At 49.5% G+C, this 10951-nt stretch overlaps 1 long non-coding RNA gene across 1 annotated transcript; it reads right to left on the bottom strand.

Moving 5' to 3' along the window:
* Positions 1 to 566: 566 nt before the first annotated feature.
* LOC144174645 (uncharacterized) lies at positions 567 to 8698 on the bottom strand. Its single transcript, XR_013323500.1, has 3 exons — positions 8537 to 8698; positions 7667 to 7804; positions 567 to 978 (listed from the first exon to the last, which is right to left on the bottom strand). It is a non-coding gene; the product is annotated as an uncharacterized LOC144174645 (long non-coding RNA).
* Positions 8699 to 10951: the final 2253 nt, after the last annotated feature.

Raw genomic sequence — 10951 nt, 5'->3', positions numbered from 1 at the left:
ACCACAATCTTTTCTTTTGGGAGGTCTTTTACCGGGCTGTCTACCAAAAAACTCAAATTCTTTTTTTCTAAGGGGGCACCCTGGTCTTAAACAAAAAGAACAACATGGTTTTTACAGTTAGGACGATAAAAATTGGGTGATGCATGTGGTTTTTCATTGAAATTGTAGATATGAAGTTTGTTTCTGTGTAAAACGACTATATTCAACTTTATTTGGCTTTTATGTTTGATTTTTTGACAGCCTTCGTAAAAAAACTGCTTGAGGGATGCAGCTGAACAAGGTACCGGTGAACTGTGCACTAATCAAGGACTGACTGCCATAAGACTAACATTATCATTATATATGGTCTGTAGCAGAAGTGACAGCTGTTTGAAGTTTGGGCCTGGATGGCAACACCAGTTTTCCTGGTTCCCATTTTCTAGGCCCAAACTTCACATGGCTGTAACTTCTGCTACAGACCAGATAGAATGATAATGCTAGTATTATTGCACTCCTTGACTTGTGCACAGTTAATTGGTACTTTATTCAGCTGCGCCCCTCCAGCAGTTTTTTTTATAAAGGCTGTCGTAAAATCAAACATGAAAATCCAAATAAATGTGAATAGAGTCGTATTACACAGAAACAAATTTCATATCTACAGTTTCAATGAAAAACCACATGCATCCCCCGATTCTTATCATCATAACTGTAAAAATAGTTTTTGATCAAAAACTGATGTTCCTTTCTAACTCGAAGCTTTCTGGCCAGCTCCGGCCTCGAAGGTCAGCTGCGCGTGATCAAAAGGACTGTCAACGCGGCTTGAGCTCAAGCCGCGTTTATATTAAATGAAGCCAGTGCACGTGATGCCATCTCCCGAGTTGTGCCATGCTTGCACTGCTCACTCCCTTGCTGGTAGCCATGTGCTCGTACCGTGGTCAACCTCAAGTCTTCACCCCTTTCCTTTGAAATCCTTTGTGTGCACGCACAACTCACCACATGCTGTCGAAAAAGAAGAAATAAAAACGTGCATCACTAGAAAGCATAGCTGCTACCCCAGCAACAAGTGGAGGGGGCACCCTTTTGTTTGTTTTGCACGAGACGACTGCCTAGAATGGGGGATTACCAGCCCGCGCATGTGCAGATTGCTAATAGAAAAAGGTCCATTACTGCAATCTCATGGAGTCCGACGTATCACAGACGCTGCGGCACATACATGGTGGCGCACACACAGGGTCGCCCACTTGTGGGCCACACCAGTGAATACAACCTATGAAGTGCTATACCCACCACCGATATAGCATTATCTAGGTGCAGTCAGAAACACTTTTTTATATGCTTACACGTACTTTCAAGCGTTCGGAGGGTCAACATGGCTGCTTGTCACTGCTTCTGACCGATCATCCATGGGTCGATCCCACCAATCTGGCTGCCACAAATCACGGTAATAACGCGGAAGTCTTCAATTGTGGGCCGGACTGACACACACGATTCGCGCCAGGGCCGTCAAGCTGGCGTGGCAACTTTCTGATCGCGGCGTTAACACGCCACAGGGGTTCGAACACTTGCCCAGTATGAAGGTAGCTATTTCTGTCGTCGTTGGTTTGTCGCATAATGCATGCTTTACTGATGTTTAAGCGCAAGACCTGGCAAGCTTCTCTAGCTCGCCCAGAATTTCTCGATACGCAACTCTGAGCTGACGTGTGAGCACGTCTGTTTGTCGTGTGGTTCCTTGTTAATGAGCCAGACCATGCAACTGAACGGTGCGAATGCAGATTTGATGCTTTCAGCGCGTTTCACTTCTTTCTTCGATCAACAAGAGAGAAATTGTCAGTAATGCTCGTAGAAAGACGGGGCGAGTCAGAAATGCTGCTTGGACACTTCCTAGTACCATATAAATAGTGTACTTAATCTTCCTGAGAGCCAAAGCATCATTTTAGGTTGTAGTGAAACAGACCAGAAAACACCCCTGCCCTTTTTCTTGTCCTTTCTCTTTGAAGCACTCCTTTGTTTATGTATTGAAAACCAATTTGTGCAGCGGCACACTTCATTAGTTATTTGTGTATATGGCTAATTTTGTACATTTTAACATTTATATGTTCTCATTGTAGTATGATACTAATCTTGATAGTGCATTTTTGAAGCAGAGGTGGTTTTCTTCAGGTGGCAGTTCCTTTTCTCTACAAAAAAGTGCTTGCTGTAAACAGGATCAAACAACAAAAAAGGAAATCTGTTTTAAGTAAGGAGGAAAAAGGTTCACGTCAATTTATAAGGCTGAGACAAAGATAATGGCAGTCACTACATGTGCTGCGGTTCCCGTAGGGCTAACAAGCGATTTGCAAAAAACTGGACAACACTTCCCATGGTGCGGAAACTGAAGATGTACTCCTGCAATTAAAACACGGAATTATCGCTGCCCCTTCAAAGGTAGATAATTGAGCCATTTTGGCACTTGATCTTTAGAAAGCTTTGATCGCGTATCACACCAGGCTATTTTGTGTAACGTTGCCACTTTCACTCCGGGTCGCCGCACATACAACTATATCCGTAACTTCCTTTCGAACCGCACGGCTGTTATTCAGCTCGGTGACCTACAATCCGACACTATCCATTTCGCAACCATTGGCACACCTCAAGGCGCAGTATTATCCCCACTCCTTGCCCTAATCCACCTTCCCAGTAAGCTCGCCGCGATCTCTCGCTTACTCCACAGCATATACGCCGATAATATTACGCTGTGGACCACCAGAGGCAGCGACTTTCAAATCGAGGAGGTTCTCTAACAGGGAGCTGACTTAGTTACCACCGCCGCGCAAGTTGGGCTTGGATGCTCACCTGAAAAATCTGAGCTTTTAATCCTCCCCGCCAAATCAACCGGCAACCCAGCCCAGACACCCACCATTGAGGTCCGGATTGATGGTAGGGATGTTCCCCAAGTGGAAGCCTGAAAATACTTGGGCTCTGCATACAGCACAATTGCGCAAACATTAAGTACCTAGCACAGCTGACTTCTCAGGTGAATCAGACGATCGCCCTCATCCGCAGGATTGCTGCCCGCAACAAGGGGCTCAAAGAAACGGAGCGTATCCGGCTGATACAGGCATTTGGGCTCAGCCTTCTCACTTACTCCCTCCCGTATCTCTTGCCCTCGCGTACCGAACTCTCTAAAGTCAACTGCCTCATTCGAAAGACCTAAAAAACGGCGCTACAAATCCCTCAGAGCACTACCACTGCCAGACTCGAGAAACTCGGCATTTACAATACTGCGGAGGAACTCATTGAAGCCCACCTTATCGGTCAGCTAAATAGGCTCTCATCCACCCCCACCGGTCACACTCTCCTTGTTACTCTTAAAGGAGCACTGACACGAAAATTTTATGTTATACTCTTATTGCTTTTATCCATGCTTAATGGTCTGGCGAACCTGAAACAGCACTTCAAATACTTCAGCGCGCGATGGTTAATTACATTGAACGGCCTGAAAATCGTTTGTTTCAAATTCCCGCGCTTTCGTCTCGAAAGGCGCATATGACAGAATCCCGGCCTGACCTCACCGCTTTGTGCGGACGTCACCGGCGCCCGCTTGAGAGGGTGTTGCGCCCGCTCGCCGCTCGTGGGGCCGCGCGCGTGAAGTGACGTCACGAGTTTTTGACCACAGCGCTGTCGCGTCACTTCTTTTTCCTCTCCTGGAGTGATGTCACGCTGATGTCCGTTTGCTGAGTGCCGCTCCGCGCGCTGCTCCGTCGGCGCGATAAATGAGATACAATTGAACTATGTTCTTCGCGTCGCAGGCCGCTCATACTTCAGCCAGGGTATTCTGTTCAGTGAAGGAAGCGAATTGTGCAATAATATCAACGCCGAAAATTGGTGTCAGTGCTCCTTTAACCTTAAAGCCCCTATCCTCTGTGATGACTGGCTCCCGGTACCAGCCGACATCCATGGCTCCCTCACTATCCACCCTTTACCGCGCAATATCACCCTGTTTTCAACAAGCAGCGTAGGGAACTACGAGCACAAGCACTTACAGAGAAATACCCCGTCCACACCACTACGGTTTACGTGGACGCAGCTTGCTATCGACGGCAGGACGCATACGCTGTCGCAGTAGTAATCAACCATCCCAACACTCCTCCTCTTAAATCCCTAACAGACCGCACCAACTGACCCGCTGAGGCGGAAGAGGCAGCAATAGGTGACCGGTAAAAAGCGCAAATGCTCATGGGTGCATTGTCTGCTCCCGCGGAGTTCTGTTACTTCCGGTTCGAGAGCTCTCCTGTCCTCCCATACGCCGACGGCTTTCACGCACGCTTGTGCTTGTTGTTTATCTGTTTCCACTGAAAAAAAAAAAAAAACGCTCATGCATCGCACATTCAATGTGTAACAACAATGAATTCTACTAGGGGCTTCTCTGAAAGGTTAGCACTCTGTGACAAATAAACAACATGCACACACGCGCGTGAAAGCCGCCGGCGTACGGGAGGCCAGGCGAGATCTCGAACCGGAAGTGGCTGGAGCAGACAACGTACCCATGAGCCTTTGCGCTTTTTACCGGTCACCTATCGCGCTAGCCCTTACACATAGGCCGCCCCCTATCACTATCATCTCGGATTCGAAAACGGCCATTCGAAATTACGCCAGAGGCATGATCTCGCCCCTGGCGCTCGGAATTCTCCTCAAAAATCCTCCTACCATACAAATAAAGCTGATCTGGACTCCGGCCCACATGGGCGTGGGGGGAAATGAGGCAGCACATAGGGCCGCTCGAGAGCTCACCGTCCGAGCAGGCTCTAGCCTCGAACCCTTTCACGGAGCCCTATCAGCTCGGGACAGTCTCTTGACCTTCCAAGACATTACGGCACATTACCGCCTCTCACGCCGCCAGCTCCCCCCCGCACACGCGGATTTATCCAACAGGGAAGAACGGCTATGGCGACTGGTGTAAACCCATACCCTCCCATGTCGCTACCACCTGCACCGTATTTATCCTTCCGTCTACCCCTCCACCAACTGCACGGCCTGTGGAGCAGTGGAAACACTGGACCATCTTCTTTGGAACTGTCCCCACAACCCCTATCCTCTCTTAGCAGACGGTGGGCACTGGGCTGAGGCACTGGGCAGCTCCGACCTGTCTACCCAACGGGTGGTCACGGCGAGGGCTGCTGCGGACACCGGTACGCCGGTCACCACGTCCCCTAAGGGGCCTTCGAAGGCTCAATAAAATGTTTGTCCTCCTCCTCCCATGGTGCGGTCACATGCGGTTCTGCACAGATGGCATCTGGCCCCATTTTGTCTGACTGGCAATGAAAACTGCCTGCTTCAAAATAACAAAGACATTTTTTAGCCACATTTATATTCAGGCAAAAAGGGTTGTGCAGCAATTGCATGTAATGTTGCCTAGTATGAAAAATTGTGCTCAATAGGTTTCTGAGGAAAGCTGGTTTTGAGAATTGCATTGTGCCATAGGACAAAACAAAATTAACTATAAATGAAAAACAACACAACAAAAGTCCTGAGTTTTGCCATGCATATTTTTGTGCTCCTTTTCTATCATGTTTACAACCAACATAGCCATACTGTTAATTACATTGCACCTTTGGTCTCATAGGTCACCCAGAAAGGAAATCAACTGAAGTCGAGGAAGTAGTGTAAGGAAAATTAACTTTATATTGTAAAACAACAACAGTATTAATGTATTCTTGAAAGCGTAAGAAACAACAGCCTCGCTTGGACCTTTTTCAAATGTAAAATAGTTTCTTCTTGTCTTCTTTTTATTTTATGGTGAAGGAATGGGGCTGCTTCTTTTCCTGCAGCTTGTTAAGTTGGCCATTTTTTATGTGATCAGGTATTTAAGCATTCAGGAGTAGACGTGTCCTGATCAGGTATATCTTGAGTCCAACTGAGTAAAGCGTATTCTGATTTTTATCATGCTAAGGGTCATATTCCGAATGCTCCCCATGAGCACAAACGAGTTGCAGTGAATGAATGAAGATAGCACGGAATTCTTTTATCAACACGTAAATGCCTAAGACTAGTTCACATACTTGAACAAATCACAAGCACGGCATAAACTTAATGCGGTTGCCCAGCAGTTGGGCAACACGCCACTATTTAAACTAAATGCATATGTTACTCGATAGTTTCCCTCCAGCTTAGAGACTGCCTTTCCCATGTATTTTCTAGTTCATAAATATACCATAGAATGATTGGCTGCAGCAGCTCTCATAAATTACAAAATGACAAGAATAAGATGGGCATTGCTTCCACAGATGATCCCTTTGTATCATTCCTGACATGAAATAGCCAAGTGAATCTTTGGACCTTGGTAACAAACTGTTTCAAAGCACAGTGCAAACCGTGATGAACAAACAGCATTGCGTCAGGTGCATAGCCTGCGACACTGTGCAGCTGAAAAATATATCTATGTATCTTTCTGCTTCATTTTCCTGTATCTACACATGCAAACTGCCTTTATTAACAATAAAAGCAGGGCTGTAGGAGGGGTGTAAAACGTTTAAAGAGCGCACTGCAAAATAATGTGACATGTTTTTTTTAAACATTATGTATGAGCTGCCTTACGTAAGAGGCATTTCTTACAACATTCTTAGCCCTGTATGGCTTTCTCACACAGCTTAGATGTCGTGCGAAAAAGGCAACTTAGTCTAACAGCTCAAGGCGAGGTAGGTGCACCTTCTCCCGTTTGCACTCAAGAGTTTACATGAGAAGGCATTAAGTAATTGCATCATAATCGAGTAAACTGAGGTCACTTCGCACAATGAGGCACAGGGCAGTGTGGTAGACCTCTCACTCATGGATCTTTAGCGTAAACCAAGACATCGTGTACAGAAGGTTAATTTTTTTGGCTTTATAAATTCAATGCAGCCCCGGCAGCCAAGAATCGAACCCAAGACATTGTACATCCCTGCAGCCATAGGAAACCATGTGAGATCTGAGCAATCTGGCACCTGAGAAAGCTCATTACGATGAATAAAGCTACCGTGCGATATTACTTAGTGTTTACAAAAACCAAGGATAGACAGCATAGGGGAACTAGATACATCCTTGCTTACACAAAACTCAAAAGTAAAATTAAAAATATATATATATGACGCGGGCATCCGAGGCACGGTATATCTATGGTGTTGACTAACACCATGTACTGTGCCCTGGCCGACCACGTAATTTATGTTCCTGCCTCCAGTGGAAGCTGGAAAGCACTGTAAACGGCCCTGTGGTCAGCCATAACCCATTACACGCCCAAGACTACAGTGCAAACTTTGTCGTGACGGAAACCACGTACGGTGCTGTTTGCACGAAGGTCACGCCAGCCCACCTCATAGATTGCGCTATATCGGTAGTGCATATAACAATTTCTGGTGGGACTTCACTAGGTGGTACATATAGCATCATCCATAAATTTTCAACAGTAAAAAAATGAAGGTAGTAATTAAGCAGTGCATGAGCTATCCCTACCTCTTCATTGCTTCACTAGTTACTGAAAGACTTGTATTTGAAAATGTCAGGCTGGAATGGATGCATAGACCAGGTTGGTTTTTTGATATTGGCATAAATAACTAAACTTGATTTTTAGTACACACGCTGCTGTCTTCATGGCTATCAACTACCGCGTTACTGTAAACCCTCGCTTGAAATGTACACGGAGTGAGAACGCACTGGTGGATCTAAAGTATACCATCAAATAGAAGCCAGGAAAAGTCGGGAACCCGTTTGGTTGTGACAAGTGGCCTGCACTAGAATGGCAGTTCCCACTAGAATGTCGGGATGAGTGCTGCAGGCAGGCTAGCGGCACCGTGACTGCATTCAGGAGATGCTGCAAGAGAAAGAAATGGAACATGAGGAATGAAGCACCGTTGAGGCAGCAGTAAATAAACAATCTAGGATGACTAAAAAAAGGGCAAACGAAAGCGAAGACCACACAAGCAGTGCTCTTGCCCGCATGCGTTATCCGGGTCGTTCCCGCTGAATTTCCATCGGGTATTGAACGCCGATTGGCACCACTATTAAAGATGAAAACACATAACGACGTAAGCATCCCTTGGCAGGCACTCCTGGCAGCAAAAGTGCTGGACGCAGCAACGAGTGCAACAGGCTAAAGTAGCGTGTTACAACGCCCTCACGAACCACACGCACACACGAAAACCTTGCCAACAGGGACCTGTCACGCTCCTAACTTCACCAACAGATCGTACTGCAAGTTCATTTTCGTTACAATATTAAGATCGGTTAGCACAAGGCACGTTGTCTAGAAAAAGCGTCGAGGAAAACAAGTGATGTTAATGACGCCACATTAGACAAGGAAACGTCATGGGCGAGACGGGTTTGCAATGCGAGCGAGTTTCCGCGCCGTGCAACAAACCGTCAACAGCTCGCGATCGCCGACAGACGCGAACAGAGCAGCATAAACAGCGACAATAATGCAAGACGGTGAGAACGCGCCGTTAAGAATTTCGTAAACGTCGCTAATATAACTGCCGCGAGCAGAAAGCAAGCTTTGCAGTAGGAGATATGCGAACTGATTGCAAACCCGCCAAAAAACACTCACCTGGTCGGCCGATGGTGGACAGTTGAACGCCCACAGATAACTGCGAAGCTGTAGTGCCAGAAGACGCTGGATCTGTTGAACGACGACTGAAAGGCGACAACCATCGCCAGTTTATGAATTCTTGCGTCGAACGCGACTACTTGAATCGCTACGGCACGTAGTACGCCGTGTAGGCAGCACTCGGAAAAATGTAAACATACCGCGCGGGAACGCTGCGAGCAAACGTGACGTCACATCCGCCTAGCGATGCTCCTCACCCGCCCAAAAGGTTGGTTAATTCCTCTCCTGAAGGGCAGGTGCCAGAGGCCACTTTTAACGCGACAAAACAAGGCGCTTAGGTTGGAGTTTGCCACTAGGCACCTTTTGTGGACGACTGAGGAATGGATGAACGTTGTGTTCACGGACGAATCCACCTTTAGCAGCAAGTGGAACCAACAGCGGCGCGTGTGGCGGCCGTATTGTGCCCGGTAAGTCATGCAGTTTCCATGTGCATAAGTGCATAGAAGAGACATTTTGACTTTGTACTTGTATTTGTTTTAGTCAATTTGTTAAGAAGAAATTAGGCAATGTTTACGGCAGCTGTGGCAGCGGTGAGTTTATTTTTTCTAGTTTTGTATTCCTAGTAGCGTCTGAGAGCTCTAATTAACTAGTTAACGTTTCATTTGAATGCTACTATGAGAATTTCGGGAAAGATTTAGGCTGCTGGGTAACAAACAAAATACACAATGTCTATTCTTTTTTGTTACAGGTACGAACCAGAGTACACGCAACACGTCACCGCTAGCGGTCGCCGGTGCGTTAATGTGTGGGGTGTCATAACACACCGAGGGCTTGGACCGCTCATCTGGAGAGAGAGACAGAAAGACTTTATTTATGGCCAGCAGGGAGTGGGAGGTCGGGATGCTCAGAGCCTCCACATCCCACCCACGTTCACGACGTCTTCGGGACTAGGCCCCGCCGGCGTCGGCGTGAGTGGTGCGCGAAAGGTACTCGGGAGTTCGTCCCTTCCCCCCCCCCCCCCACCCCCCCCCCCCCCTTCGTCTGCGACTCGCTCCGCTTCTGCCTGGCGAGAGCAGCCTTGAGCTGCTGGACGGCTAGAGTTTGTGCGTCCAGGTCCGTCGAATATACGGCACTGGTTATGGTGTCCGGCAGCCGGTCGTAGAGGTCGGCAGCTTCCACGGGGTGCACTGCACAGTCCCACAGGATGTGGGCCAGAGTTGCGCGATGTTGCCCGCACACTACACACGTCACTGGCGTAGACGTCCGGGCACACGTGACGCGCGAGCGCCGGCGTGATCACTGACTGTGTTTGTAGTTGGCGTAGTAGCACTGCCTGCTGTCGTGTTAGTTCCGGGTGGGGCGCCGGAGCGGTGCGCCGGCCGAGCCGGTACCACTCCAGCACCTCCCCGTGCGTGAGGAGGGGCTCCGGGTCCCACTCCACGTCGTCGTTGTCGTCTTCGTCGTCGTTGTCTTCGCGTTGGCCTCCCTCTGTCGCGGAGCTCGGCAGGGAGGAAGAGACCACCGCCGCGCGGTTGGTCAGTCCTCGCGCGGCTGCGTCCGCCGTCTCGCTGCGGTTGGGGAGACCGTCGCCCACGTTGCCTCTGATGTTGGTGTGCGCCGGAAACCACCGAAGGTGGGTGGCCGGCACCGCTGCACTGATCACCGCACTGCACTTCACCGCGCGCACTGCACTTTCACATACGTTGTTCTTGGCGTAGTTCGCGATGGCCGACCGCGAGTCACTGAGCACTGTGGTGCACTGCGGATCCGTCAGCGCCAGCGCGATCACCGTCTCCTCCGCCTGGCTGGCGGACGGCACGCGAACGCTGCAGGCGCTGTATATTTCTCCCCTGGTGGCGCGGACCGCCACCGCTACGTAGGCGTCGGGTCGGTCGGTGTACCGGGCGGCGTCCACGTACAGGGCGCCCGTGTCATTGGCGTGCGTTGCAGCGAGAGCGCGGGCCCTCGCCTCTCTGTGACCGCGGTTGCGATCGGGGTGGACGTTGCGGGGCAGCGGGAGGATCCGGAGTCGCCCCATCACCTCCGGCTGGAGCTGCTGCCGCTGCTGTTGCTGGGCTGTCTCGTTCTGCTGCGACGACGTGCCCGCCAGCCCGAGGCGTTCCAGGATACGCCTGCCCGAGCTCGTGGTGGCGAGGCGCTCGAGTTGCACCGTTCGTTGGGCCTCGCTGATCTCCTCGAGGGTGTTGTGCACCCCGAGCTCGAGCAGCCGGGCCGTGCTGGTGTTATTTAGCAAGCCCAGGGTCGTCCTGTACGCCTTGCGGATGGCCGCGTTGATGCGGTCCCTCTCCTGGCGCAGCCAGAAGTGGAACGCCCCGACGTAGGCGACGTGGCTCATCGCGAAGGACTGGAGCAGGCGGAGGAGGCTGGCCTCCTTCATTCCGTTGTGCCGCGTCG

This window comes from Haemaphysalis longicornis, unplaced genomic scaffold, assembly GCF_048455015.1.
Source record: "Haemaphysalis longicornis isolate Haplotype H1 unplaced genomic scaffold, Haemaphysalis longicornis Haplotype H1 scaffold_3, whole genome shotgun sequence".
Classification (NCBI taxonomy): Eukaryota; Metazoa; Arthropoda; class Arachnida; order Ixodida; family Ixodidae; genus Haemaphysalis; species Haemaphysalis longicornis.
This window is presented reverse-complemented; position numbering and strand designations above follow the sequence as displayed.